We start from the raw sequence: 12625 nt of genomic DNA, 5'->3' as shown, positions 1-12625 counted from the left end.
AAGTGGTAGTTGGTTGGCGAGAGGTCAGGTGAATAATGGCAGATGAGGCAAAACTTTGTAGCCCAATTCGTTCGATTTTTGAAGCATCGGTTGTATGACCTACAGTCAGGTGTTTCTGTGGAAAAGAATTGGGTCCATTCTGTTGACCAATGCCAGCTGCAGGCATTGCAGTTTTCAGTGCATCTTAGCGATTTGCTGAGCATAACTCTTAGATGTAATAGTTTCAACAGGATTCAGAGAGCTGCTGTGGATCAGACCGGCAGCAGACCACCAAACAGTGGCCACGACTATTGTTTAGTGCAAGTTTGGCTTTGAGAAGTGGTTTGGAGGTTTTTCTTATACAACCACTGGTCATCACTGGTTGTCACATAACACCCACTTTTTGTCACACATCACTATCAGATCGAGAAATAGTTCATTGTTGTTGCATAGAATAAGTGAAGATGACACTTCAAAATGATGATTTTTTTGATTTTCAGTCAGCTCATGACACACCCATTTATCAAGCTTTATCACCTTTCCAATTTGCTTCAAATGACAAATGACCATAGAATGGTTGACATTGAGTTCTTCAGCAACTTCTCATGTAGTTATAAGAGCATCAGCTTTCATGATGGCTCTCAGTTGGTCATGGTCAACTTCCGATGGCAGGCTGCTATGTTCCTAATCTTCAAGGCTCTCATCTCCTTTGCAAAACTTCCTGAACCACCACTGCACTGTACATTCATTAGCAGTTCCTGGGCCAAATATATTGCTGATGTTGCAAGTTGTCTCCACTACTTATGACCCATTTTGAACTCCAATGAAAAAATGGCTCAAATTTGCTTTTTATCTAATATCATTTCTACAGTCTAATATAAAATAACAGCAAGTAATAAGTCAGTAGGAAAAAATGAAGTGAGAAATGCATGTTAAAATGACATATAACATAACCATATTTAAGAATGTATTCCAAAATCAAGTAGCCAAGTTCAACAATGTAAAACCTCAATTACTTTAACATCAACCAAATACTATGTTGTGTTAGCTTCAGATGTACCACATAGTGAGTGTTTTATATATACATAGATATATATTTTTTCTTGAAACACCAACAATTCAACATATATAAATATACATATAACCAAATATATATATAAAATATATATTATTTTTAAGAGTTTTTTCCCTTTTAGATTTATTACAAAATATTAAGTATTGTTCTCTCTGCTATACAGTAGGTCCTTGTCATTTATCTATTTTACTTATAGTATTGCATTAAAGTCAATCCCAGAGTCCAAATTTATCCCTCATCCCACTTTCCCTTTGGTGCTAAGTCACTTCAGTCATGTCCAACTCTGTGCGACCCCATAGATGGCAGCCCACCAGACTCCCCCATCCCTGGGATTCTCCAGGTAAGCTTTTCTAAGTCTGTGAGTCTGTTTCTCTTTGTAAATAAGTTAATTTGTGTCATCATCTTAGATTCCACATACAAGTGGTATTATATTTTTCTGACTTCTTTAGGTACATCCATGTTGCTGCAAATGGTATTATTTCATTCTTTTATGGCTAAGTAATATTCCAATTCCACTGTGTATATATACCGTATCTTTCTTATCCATCCATCAGTGGACACTTAGATTGTTTCCATGTCCTCACTATTGTGAAGAGTGCTGCAGTGAACATTGGTGTGCATGAATGTCTTCAAATTAAGTTTTTGTTTTTTTCTGCATATATGCTCAGAAGTGGGATTGCTGGATATGTTAGCTCTATTTTTAATTTTTTAAAGGAACCTCCATACTGTTCTCCACAGTGGCTGCACCAAATTACATGCTGGGTCATATGGCAGTTCTATTTCCAGTTTTTTAGGGAATCTCCACACTGTTCTCCATAGTGGCTGTACTAGTTTACATTCCCACCAACAGTGTAAGAGGGTTCCCTTTTCGCCACACCCTCTCAAGCATTTATTGTTTGTAGACTTTTGGATAGCAGCCATTCTGACTGGCATGAGATGGTACCTCATTGTGGTTTTGATTTGTATTTCTCTGATAATGAGTGATGTTGAGCATCTTTTCGTGTATTTGTTAGCCATCTGGATGTCTTCTTTGGAGAAATGTCTGTTTAGTTCCTTGGCCCATTTTTTGATTGGGTCATTTATTTTTCTGGAATTGAGCTGCAAGAGTTGCTTGTATAATTTTGAGATTAATTCTTTGTCAGTTGCTTCATTTGCTATTATTTTCTCCCATTCTGATGGCTGTCTTTTCACCTTGCTTATAGTTTCCTTCGTTGTGCAAAAGCTTTTAAGTTTAATTAGGTCCCATTTGTTTATTCTTGCTTTTATTTCCATTACTCTGGGAGGTGGGTCACAGAGGACCTAGCTATGATTTACATCAGAGAGTGTTTTGCCTATGTTTTCTTATAGGAGTTTTATACTGGTCTTACATTTAGCTCTTTAATCCATTTTGAGCTTATTTTTGTGTATGGTGTTAGAAAGTGTTCTAGTTTCATTCTTTTACAAGTGGTTGACCAGTTTTCCCAGCACCACTTATTAAGGAGATTGTCTTTTCTCCACTGTATATTCTTGCCTTCTTTGTCAAACATAAGGTGTCCTTGCTGCTGCTGCTGCTAAGTCGCTTCAGTCGTGTCCGACTCTGTGCGACCCCATAGACGGCAGCCCACCAGGCTCCCCTGTCCCTGGGATTCTCCAGGCAAGAATACTGGAGTGGGTTGCCATTTCCTTCTCCAGTGCATGAAAGTGAAAAGTGAAAGTGAAGTCGCTCAGTCGTGTCTGACTCTTCAAGACCCCATGGACTGCAGCCTACCAGGCTCCTCCGTCCTTGGGATTTTCCAGGCAAGAGTACTGGAGTGGAGTGCCATTGCCTTCTCTGGTGCATGGAATTATCTCTTGGCTTTCTATTTTGTTCCACTGATCTATATTTCTGTCTTTGTGCCAGTACCATACTGTCTTGATGACTATAGCTTTGTAGCATAGCCTGAAGTCAGGCAGGTTGATTCCTCCAGTTCTATTCTTCTTTCTCAAGATTGCTTTGGCTATTCGAGGTTTTTTGTATTTCCATACAAATTGTGAAATTATTTGTTCTAGTTCTCTGAAAAGTACTGTTGGTAGCTTGATAGGGATTGCATTGAATTTATAGATTGCTTTCAGTAGTATACTTATTTTCATTATATTGAGTCTTCTGATCCATAAACATGGTATATTTCTCCATCTATTTGTGTCAGGGGTGGCGGCCGGGAGGAGCTACCCGACGCCCCCACACCCAAGGCCAGGGGCGGCAGCCAGGAGGAGCAACACACGCCCGAGGCCAGGGGCGGCGACGAGAGGAGTTACCCGGAGCTGTGGCTGCACGGGCACAGGAGGGCCTAGAGGAGCTATCCCACATTGAAGGTCAGGAAGGGCGGCAGTGAGGAGATACCCCTCGTCCAAGGTAAGGAGCAATGGCTGCGCTTTGCTGGAGCAGCCATGAAGAGATACCCCACGCCCAAGGTAAGAGAAACCCAAGTAATATAGTAGGTGTTGCAAGAGGGCATCAGAGGGCAAACACACTGAAACCATAATCACAGAAAACTAGTCAATCTAATCACACTAGGACCACAGCCTTGTCTAACTCAATGAAACTAAGCCATGCCCGTGGGGCAGCCCAAGATGGGTGGGTCATGGTGGAGAGATGTGACAGAATGTGGTCCACTGGAGAAGGGAATGGCAAACCACTTCAGTATTCTTGCCTTGAGAACCCCATGAACAGTATAAAAAGGCCAAATGATAGGATACTGAAAGAGAAACTCCCCAGGTCAGTAGGTCCTGATCCCAATATGCTACTGGAGATCAGTGGAGAAATAACTCCAGAAAGAATGAAGGGTTGGAGCCAAAGCAAAAACAATACCCAGCTGTGGATATGACTGGTGATAGAAGCAAGGTCCGATGCTGTAAAGAGCAATATTGCATAGGAACCTGGAATTTCAAGTCCATGAATCAAGGCAAATTGGAAGTGGTCAAACAAGAGATGGCAAGAGTGAATGTCGACATTCTAGGAATCAGTGAACTAAAATGGACTCGAATGGGTGAATTTAACTCAGATGACCATTATATCTACTATTGCGGGCAAGAATCCCTCAGAAGAAATGGAGTGGCCATCAAGGTCAACAAAAGAGTCTGAAATGCAGTACTTGGATGCAATCTCAAAAACGACAGAATGATCTCTGTTTGTTTCCAAGGCAAACCATTCAATATCACAGTAATCCAAGTCTATGCCCCAACCAGTAATGCTGAAGAAGCTGAAGTTGAACGGTTCTATGAAGACCTACAAGACCTTTTAGAACTAACACCCAAAAAAGACGTCCTTTTCATTATAGGGGACTGGAATGCAAAAGTAGGAAGTCAAGAAACACCTGGAGTAACAGGCAAATTTGGCCTTGGAATATGGAATGAAGCAGGGCAAAGACTAATAGAGTTTTGCCGAGAAAACGCACTGGTCATAACAAACACCCTCTTCCAACAACACAAGAGAAGACTCTATACATGGACATCACCAGATGGTCAACACCGAAATCAGACTGATTATATTCTTTGCAGCCAAAGATGGAGAAGCTCTATACAGTCAGCAAAAACAAGACCAGGAGCTGACTGTGGCTCAGACCATGAACTCCTTATTGCCAAATTCAGACGTAAATTGAAGAAAGTAGGGAAAACCACTAGACCATTCAGGTATGACCTAAATGAAATCCCTTATGATTATACAGTGGAAGTGAGAAATAGATTTAAGGGCCTAGATCTGATAGATAGAGTGCCTGATGAACTATGGAATGAGGTTCGTGACATTGTACAGGAGACAGGGATCAAGACCATTCCCATAGAAAAGAAATGCAAAAAAGCAAAATGGCTGTCTGGGGAGGCCTTGAAAATAGCTGTGAAAAGAAGAGAAGTGAAAAGCACAGGAGAAAAGGAAAGATATAAACACCTGAATGCAGAGTTCCAAAGAATAGCAAGAAGAGATAAGACAGCCTTCTTCAGCGATCAATGCAAAGAAATAGAGGAAAACAACAGAATGGGAAAGACTAGGGATCTCTTCAAGAAAATCTGAGATACCAAAGGAACATTTCATGCAAAGATGAGCTCAATAAAGGACAGAAATGGTATGGACCTAACAGAAGCAGAAGATATTAAGAAGAGATGGCAAGAATACACAGAAGAACTGTACAAAAAAGATCTTCACGACCCAGATAATCACAATGGTGTGATCACTCACCTAGAGCCAGACATCCTGGAATGTGAAGTCAAATGGGCCTTAGAAAGCATCACTACGAACAAAGCTAGTGGAGGTGATGGAATTCCAGTTGAGCTATTCCAAATCCTGAAAGATGATGCTGTGAAAGTGCCGCACTCAGTATGCCAGAAAATTTGGAAAACTCAGCAGTGGCCACAGGACTGGAAAATGTCAGTTTTCATTCCAGTCCCAAAGAAAGGCATTATCAAAGAATGCTCAAACTACCGTACAATTGCACTCATCTCACACGCTAGTAAAGTAATGCTCAAAATTCTCCAAGCCAGGTTTCAGCAATATGTGAACCGTGAACTTCTTGATGTTCAAGCTCGTTTTAGAATAGGCAGAGGAACCAGAGATCAAATTGCCAACATTTGCTGGATCATAGAAAAAGCAAGAGAGTTCCAGAAAAACATCTATTTCTGCTTTATTGACTATGCCAAAGCCTTTGACTGAGTGGATCATAATAAACTGTGGAAAATTCTGAAAGAGATGGGAATACCAGACCACCTGATCTGCCTCTTGAGAAACTTGTATGCAGGTCAGGAAGCAACAGTTAGAACTGGACATGGAACAACAGACTGGTTCCAAATAGGAAAAGGAGTTCGTCAAGGCTGTATATTATCACCCTGCTTATTTAACTTATATGCAGAGTACATCATGAGAAACGCTGGACTGGAAGAAACACAAGCTCGAGTCAAGATTGCTGGGAGAAATATCAATAACTTCAGATATGCAGATGACACCACCTTTATGGCAGAAAGTGAAGAGGAACTCAAAAGCCTCTTGAGGAAAGTGAAAGTGGAGAGTGAAAAAGTTGGCTTAAAGCTCAACATTCAGAAAACAAAGATCATGGCATCCGATCCCACCCCTTCATGGGAAATAGATGGGGAAACAGTGGAAACAGTGTCAGACTTTATTTTTCTGGGCTCCAAAATCACTGCAGATGGTGACTGCAGCCATGAAATTAAAAGACGCTTACTCCTTGGAAGGAAAGTTATGACCAACCTAGATAGCATATTCAAAAGCAGAGACATTACTTTGTCAACAAAGGTCCGTCTAGTCAAGGCTATGGTTTTTCCAGTGGTCATGTATGGATGTGAGAGTTGGACTGTGAAGAAGGCTGAGCGCCGAAGAATTGATGCTTTTGAACTGTGGTGTTGGAGAAGACTCTTGAGAGTCCCTTGGACTGCAAGGAGATCCAAGCAGTCCATTCTGAAGGAGATCAGCCCTGGGATTTCTTTGGAAGAATGATGCTAAAGCTGAAAGTCCAGTACTTTGGCCACCTCATGCGAAGAGTTGACTCATTGGCAAAGACTCTGATGCTGGGAGGGATTGGGGGCAGGAGGAGAAGGGGACGACAGAGCATGAGATGGCTGGGTGGCATCACTGACTCGATGGACGTGAGTCTGAGTGAACTCCGGGAGTTGGTGATGGACAGGGAGGCCTGGCGTGCTGCGATTCATGGGGTCGCAAAGAGTCGGACACGACTGAGCGACTGATCTGATCTGATCTGATTTCTTTCATCGGTGTTTTATAGTTTTCTATATATAGGTCTTTTGTTTCTTTAAGTAGATTTATTCCTAAATATTTTATTCTTTTTGTTGCAATGGTGAATGGAATTGTTTTCTTAATTTCTCTGTTTTCTCATTGTTAGTGTATAGGAATGCAAGGGATTTCTCAGCGTTAATTTTATATCCTGTAACTGTACTATATTCATTGATTACCTCTAGTCATTTTCTGGCGGAGTCTTTAGGGTTTACTATGTAGAGGATCATGTCATCTGCAAAGAGTGAGAGTTTTACTTCTTATTTTCCATCTGGATTCCTTTTATTTCTTTTTTTTCTCTGATTGCTGGGCTAAAACTTCCAAAACTATGTTGAATAGTAGTGGTGAGAGTGGGCATCCTTGTCTTGTTACTGACTTTAAGGCAAGTGCTTTCAATTTTTCACCTTTGAGGATAATGTTTGCTGTGGGTTTATCATAGATGGCTTTTATTATTTTGAGGTATGTTTCTTCTATACCTTCTTTCCGGAGGGTTTTTTATCATAAATGGATGTTGAATTTGGTCAAAGGCTTTCTCTGCATGTATTGAGATAATCACATATTTATCATTCAAATTGTTAATACAGTGTATCACATTGATTGATTTGCAAATATTGAAGAATCCTTGCATCCCTGGGATAAAGCCCACTTGGCCATGATATATGATCTTTTTAATATGTTGTTGAATTCTGTTTGCTAGAATTTTGTTGAGGACTTTTGTATCTATATTCATCAGTGATATTGGCTTGTAGTTTTCTTTATTTGTGGCATCTTTGTCTGGTTTTGGTATCAGGGTGATGGTGACCTCATAGAATGAATTAAGAAGTTTACCTTCCTCTGCAATTTTCTGGAAGAGTTTGAGTAGGATAGGTGTTAGCTCTTGTCTAAATTTTTGGTAGAATTCACCTGTGAAGCCATCTGGTCCTGGTCTTTTTTTGTTGTTGTTGGAAGATTTCTGATTATAGTTTGGATTTCCATGCTTGTGATGGATCTGTTAAGATTTCTATTTCTTCCTGGTTCAGTTTTGGAAAGTTATACTTTTCTAAGAATTTGTCCATTTCTTCCAAGTTGTCCATTTTATTGGTATATAGTTGCTGATAGTAGTATCTTATGATTCTTTGTATTTCTGTGTTTTCTGTTGTGACTTCTCCATTTTCATATCTAATTTTGTTAATTTGATTCTTCTTCCTTTTGTTTCTTGATGAGTCTGGCTAATGGTTTGTCTATTTTATTTATCTTCTCAAAGAACCAGCTTTTAGCTTTGTTGATTTTTGCTTTGGTCTCCTTTGTTTCTTTTGCATTTATTTCTTCCCTGATTTTTATGATTTCTTTCCTTCTACTAACCCTGGGGTTCTTCTTTTTCTAGTTGCTTTTTGTATAGAGTTAGGTTATTTATTTGATTTTTCTCCTGTGTCTTGAGGTAGGCTTGTATTGCTATGAACCTTCCCCTTAGCACTGCTTTTACTGAATCCCATAGGTTTTGGGTTGTTCTGTTTTCATTTTCATTTGTTTCCATGCATATTTTGATTTCTTTTTTCATTTCTTCTGTGATATGTTGGTTATTCAGAAGTTTGTTGTTCAGCCTCCATGTGTTTGTATTTTTAATAGTTTTTTTCTTGTCAGTTCAATTCAGTTCAGTCACTCAGTCGTGTCCAACTCTGTGCGACCCCATGAATTGCAGCACACCAGGCCTCCATGTACATCACCAACTCCCAGAGTTCACTCAGACTCACGTCCATCGAGTCAGTGATGCCATCCAGCCATCTCATCCTCTGCCGTCCCCTTCTCCTCCTGCCCCCAATCCCTCCCAGCATCAGAGTCTTTTCCAATGAGTCAACTCTTCACATGAGGTGGCCGGAGTACTGGAGTTTCAGCTTTAGCATTATTCCTTCCAAAGAAATCCCAGGGCTGATCTCCTTCAGAATGGACTGGTTGGATCTCCTTGCAGTCCAAGGGACTCTCAAGAGTCTTCTCCAACACCACAGTTCAAAAGCATCAATTCTTCGGTGCTCAGCCTTCTTCACAGTCCAACTCTCACATTCATACATGACCACAGGAAAAACCATAGCCTTGACTAGACGGACCTTTGTTGACAAAGTAATGTCTCTGCTTTTGAATATGCTATCTAGGTTGGTCATAACTTTCCTTCCAAGTTTTCAAGTTCCTTCCAAGTTTCCAAGTTCCTTCCAAGTCCAAAACTACAACTTTTCTTGTAGTTGACATCTAATCTTACTGTATTGTGATCAGAAAAGATGCTTGAGATGATTTCAATGTTTTTTAATTTACCAAGGCTAGATTTATGGCCCAGGATGTGATCTATCCTGGAGAAGGTTCCGTGTGCACTTGAGAAAAAGGTGAAAATCATTGTTTTGGGGTGAAATGTCCTATCGATAGCAATTATGTATAAGTAGTCCATTGTGCAATGGCACCCCACTCCAGTACTGTTTCATGCATTGGAGAAGGAAATGGCAACCCACTCCAGCGTTCTTGCCTGGAGAATCCCATGGATGAAGAAGCCTGGTAGGCTGCAGTCCACGGGGTCGCACAGAGTCGGACACGACTGAAGCGACTTGGCAGGCACGCAGTCCATTGTATCATTTAAAGTTTGTGTTTCCTTGCTAATTTTCTGTTTAGTTGATCTATACATAGGTGTGAGTGGGGTATTAGGTCTCCCACTATTTTGTGTTACTGTTAATTTTCCCTTTCATACTTGTTAGCATTTGCCTTACATATTGCAGTGCTATGTTGGGTGCATATATATTTATAAATGTTATATGTTCTTCTTGGATTGGTCTTTTGATCACTTTGTAGTGTCCTTCGTTGTCTCTTTTCACCGCCTTTATTTCAAAGTCTATTTTATCTGATATGAGTATTGCTACTCCTGCTTTCTTTTGGTCTCCATTTGTGTGAAATATCTTTTTCCAGCCCTTCACTTTCCATCTGTATGTGTCCCCTGTTTTGAGGTGGGTCTCTTGTAGACAGCATATATAGGGGTCTTGTTTTTGTATCCGTTCAGCCAGTCTTTGTCTTTTGGTTGGGGCATTCAACCCATTTACATTTAAGGTAATTATTGATAAGTATGATCCCATTGCCATTTACTTTGTTGTTTTGGGTTCGAGTTTATACAGTTTTCTGTGTTTCCTGTCTAGAGAAGATCCTTTAGCATTTGTTAAAGAGCTGGTTTGGTGGTGCTGAATTCTATCAGCTTTTGCTTGTCTGTAAAGCTTTGGATTTCTCCTTCATATTTGAATGAGATCCTTCCTGGGTACAGTAATCTGGATTGTAGGTTTTTCTCTTTCATCACTTTAAGTAGGTCCTGCCATTTCCTTCTGGCCTGAAGAATTTCTACCGAAAGTTCAGCTGTTATCCTTATGGGCATCCCTTTGTGTGTTATTTGTTGTTTTTCCCTTGCTGCTTTTAATATTTGTTGTGTTTGATCTTCATTAATTAGATTAATATGTGTCTTGGGGTGTTTCACCTTGGATTTATCCTGTTTGGGACTCTTTGGGTTTCTTGGACGTGGGTGGCTATTTCCTTCCTTATTTTAGGGAAGTTTTCAACTATTGTCTCCTCAAGTATTTTCTCAAAGCCTTTCTTTTTGTCTTCTTCTTCTGGGACTCCTATGATTTGAATGTTGGGGCATTTAACATTGTCCCAGAGGTCCCTGAGTTTGTCCTTATTTATTTTAATTCTTTTTTCTTTTTCCTTCTCTGCTTCATTTAATTCTACCATTCTATCTTCCACCTCACTTATCCTATCTTCTGCCTCAGTTATTCTACTTTTGGCTCCCCCAGAGTGCTTTTGATCTCAGTTATTGCATTATTCATTATTGATTGACTCTTTTTTATTTCTTCTAGGTCCTTGTTAAACTTTTCTTGCATCTTCTCAATCCTTGTCTCCAGACTATTTACCTGTAACTCCATTTTGTTTTCAAGATTTTGGATCATCTTTACTATCATTATTCTGAATTCTTTTTCAGGTAGACTCCCTATTTCCTCCTCTTTTGTTTGTTCGCTTTTATCATGTTCTGATACCTGCTGAATATTTCTCTTCCTTTTCATCTTGTTTAGATTGCTGTGTTTGGGGTGGCCTTTCTGTATGCTGGGAGTTTGTGGCTCTTTATTGTGGAGGTTCCTCCCTGTGGGTGTAGTTGGACGAGTGTCTTGTCAAGGTTTCCTGGTTAGGGAAGCTTGCATCGGTGTTCTGGAGGGTGAAGCTGGATCTCTTCTTTCTGGAGTGCAATGAAGTGTCCAGTAGTAAGTTTTGAAGTGTCTATGGGTTTGGTGTGATTTTGGGCAGCCTGCATTTTAATGCTCAGGGTTGTGTTCCTGCATTGCTGGAGAATTAGCGTAGTATGTCTTGCTCTGAAACTTGTTGGCTCTAGGGTGGAGCTTGGTTTTAGTGTAGGTATGGAGGCTTTTGCATGAGCTCTTGTTGATTAATGTTCCCTGGAGTCAGGAGTTTTCTGGTGTTCTCACGTTTTGGAGAACCTCCTGCCTCTGGCATTCAGTCTTATTCTTACAGGAGCCTCAGGACTTCTCCATCCATACAGCACCAATGATAAAACATCTAGGCCCATGGTGAAAAGATTCTGCATAGTGAGGGACACCCAGAGAGGTTCACAGAATTACATAGAGAAGAGAAGAGGGAGGAGGGAGATAGAAGTGACCAGGAGGAGAAGAGGGGGAATCAAAAGGGGAGAGAGCAATTTAGCCAGTAATCAATTCCCTATTTGCTCTCCACAGTCTGGAACACCCAGAGAGGTTCATGAAGTTACATAGAGAAGAGTAGAGGGAGGAAGGAGATAGAGGTGACCAGGAGGAGAGGAGGTGGAGTCAAAACAAGAGAGACCAATCTAGCCTGTGATCAGTTCCCTAGGTGTTCTCCACAGCCTGGAACACCCAAAGAGATCACACAGTTAAGTAGAGAAGAGAAGGGGGAGGGAGTAGATAGAGGTGACCTGGGGGAGAAAAAGGAGAGTCAAAAGGGGAGAAAGCAATCAAGCCAGTAACCACACTCCTAAGTAAAAATGGGTTCTGAAGATTGGATTCTTAAAGGTATAAAATTGATAACAATTACCAAAAAGCAAAGATTAAAAATCTAGAGTTGAGGTTAGACTCTCAAAAATACATTACTTAAGAAAATCACAAAAATTATGAAAAATATATATATTAAATTTGCTTTGATAATAGGGTCTTTTTTTTTTTTACAGCATGTAATAGTAGGTTTTAAAAATGAAAATCAAAGGAGTAAAAGAACTTAAAAATAAAAAAAATTTTAATAAAAAATGATAATAGTAAAAGTGTCAGGCTTTATTTTTTTGGGCTCCAAAGTCACTGCAGACAGTGATTGCAGCCATAAAATTAAAAGACACTTACTCCTTGGAAGGAAAGTTATGACCAACTTAGATAGCATACTCAAAAGCAGAGACATTACTTCGCCAACAAAGGTCCATCTAGTCAAGGCTATAGTTTTTCCAGTGGTCATGTATGGATGTAAAAGTTGGACTATAAAGAAAGCTTAATGGCACCCCACTCCAGTACTCTTGCCTGGAAAATCCCATGGACGGAGGAGCCTGGTGGGTTGCAGTCCATGGGGTCACCAAGAGTCAGACACGACTGAGGCGACCTAGCAGCAGCAGTCGGACATGACTGAAGCGACATAGCTGCTGCTGCTAAGTCGCCTCAGGCGTGTCCAACTCTGTGCGACCCCATAGACGGCAGCCCACCAGGCTCCCCCATCCCTGAGATTCTCCAGGCAAGAACACTGGAGTGGGTTGCCATTTCCTTCTCCAATGCATGAAAGTGAAAATGAAGTCGCTC

Source organism: Bos indicus, chromosome 4, assembly GCF_029378745.1.
Source record: "Bos indicus isolate NIAB-ARS_2022 breed Sahiwal x Tharparkar chromosome 4, NIAB-ARS_B.indTharparkar_mat_pri_1.0, whole genome shotgun sequence".
Lineage (NCBI taxonomy): Eukaryota > Metazoa > Chordata > Mammalia > Artiodactyla > Bovidae > Bos > Bos indicus.
Note: the sequence above shows the minus strand (reverse complement) of the source record.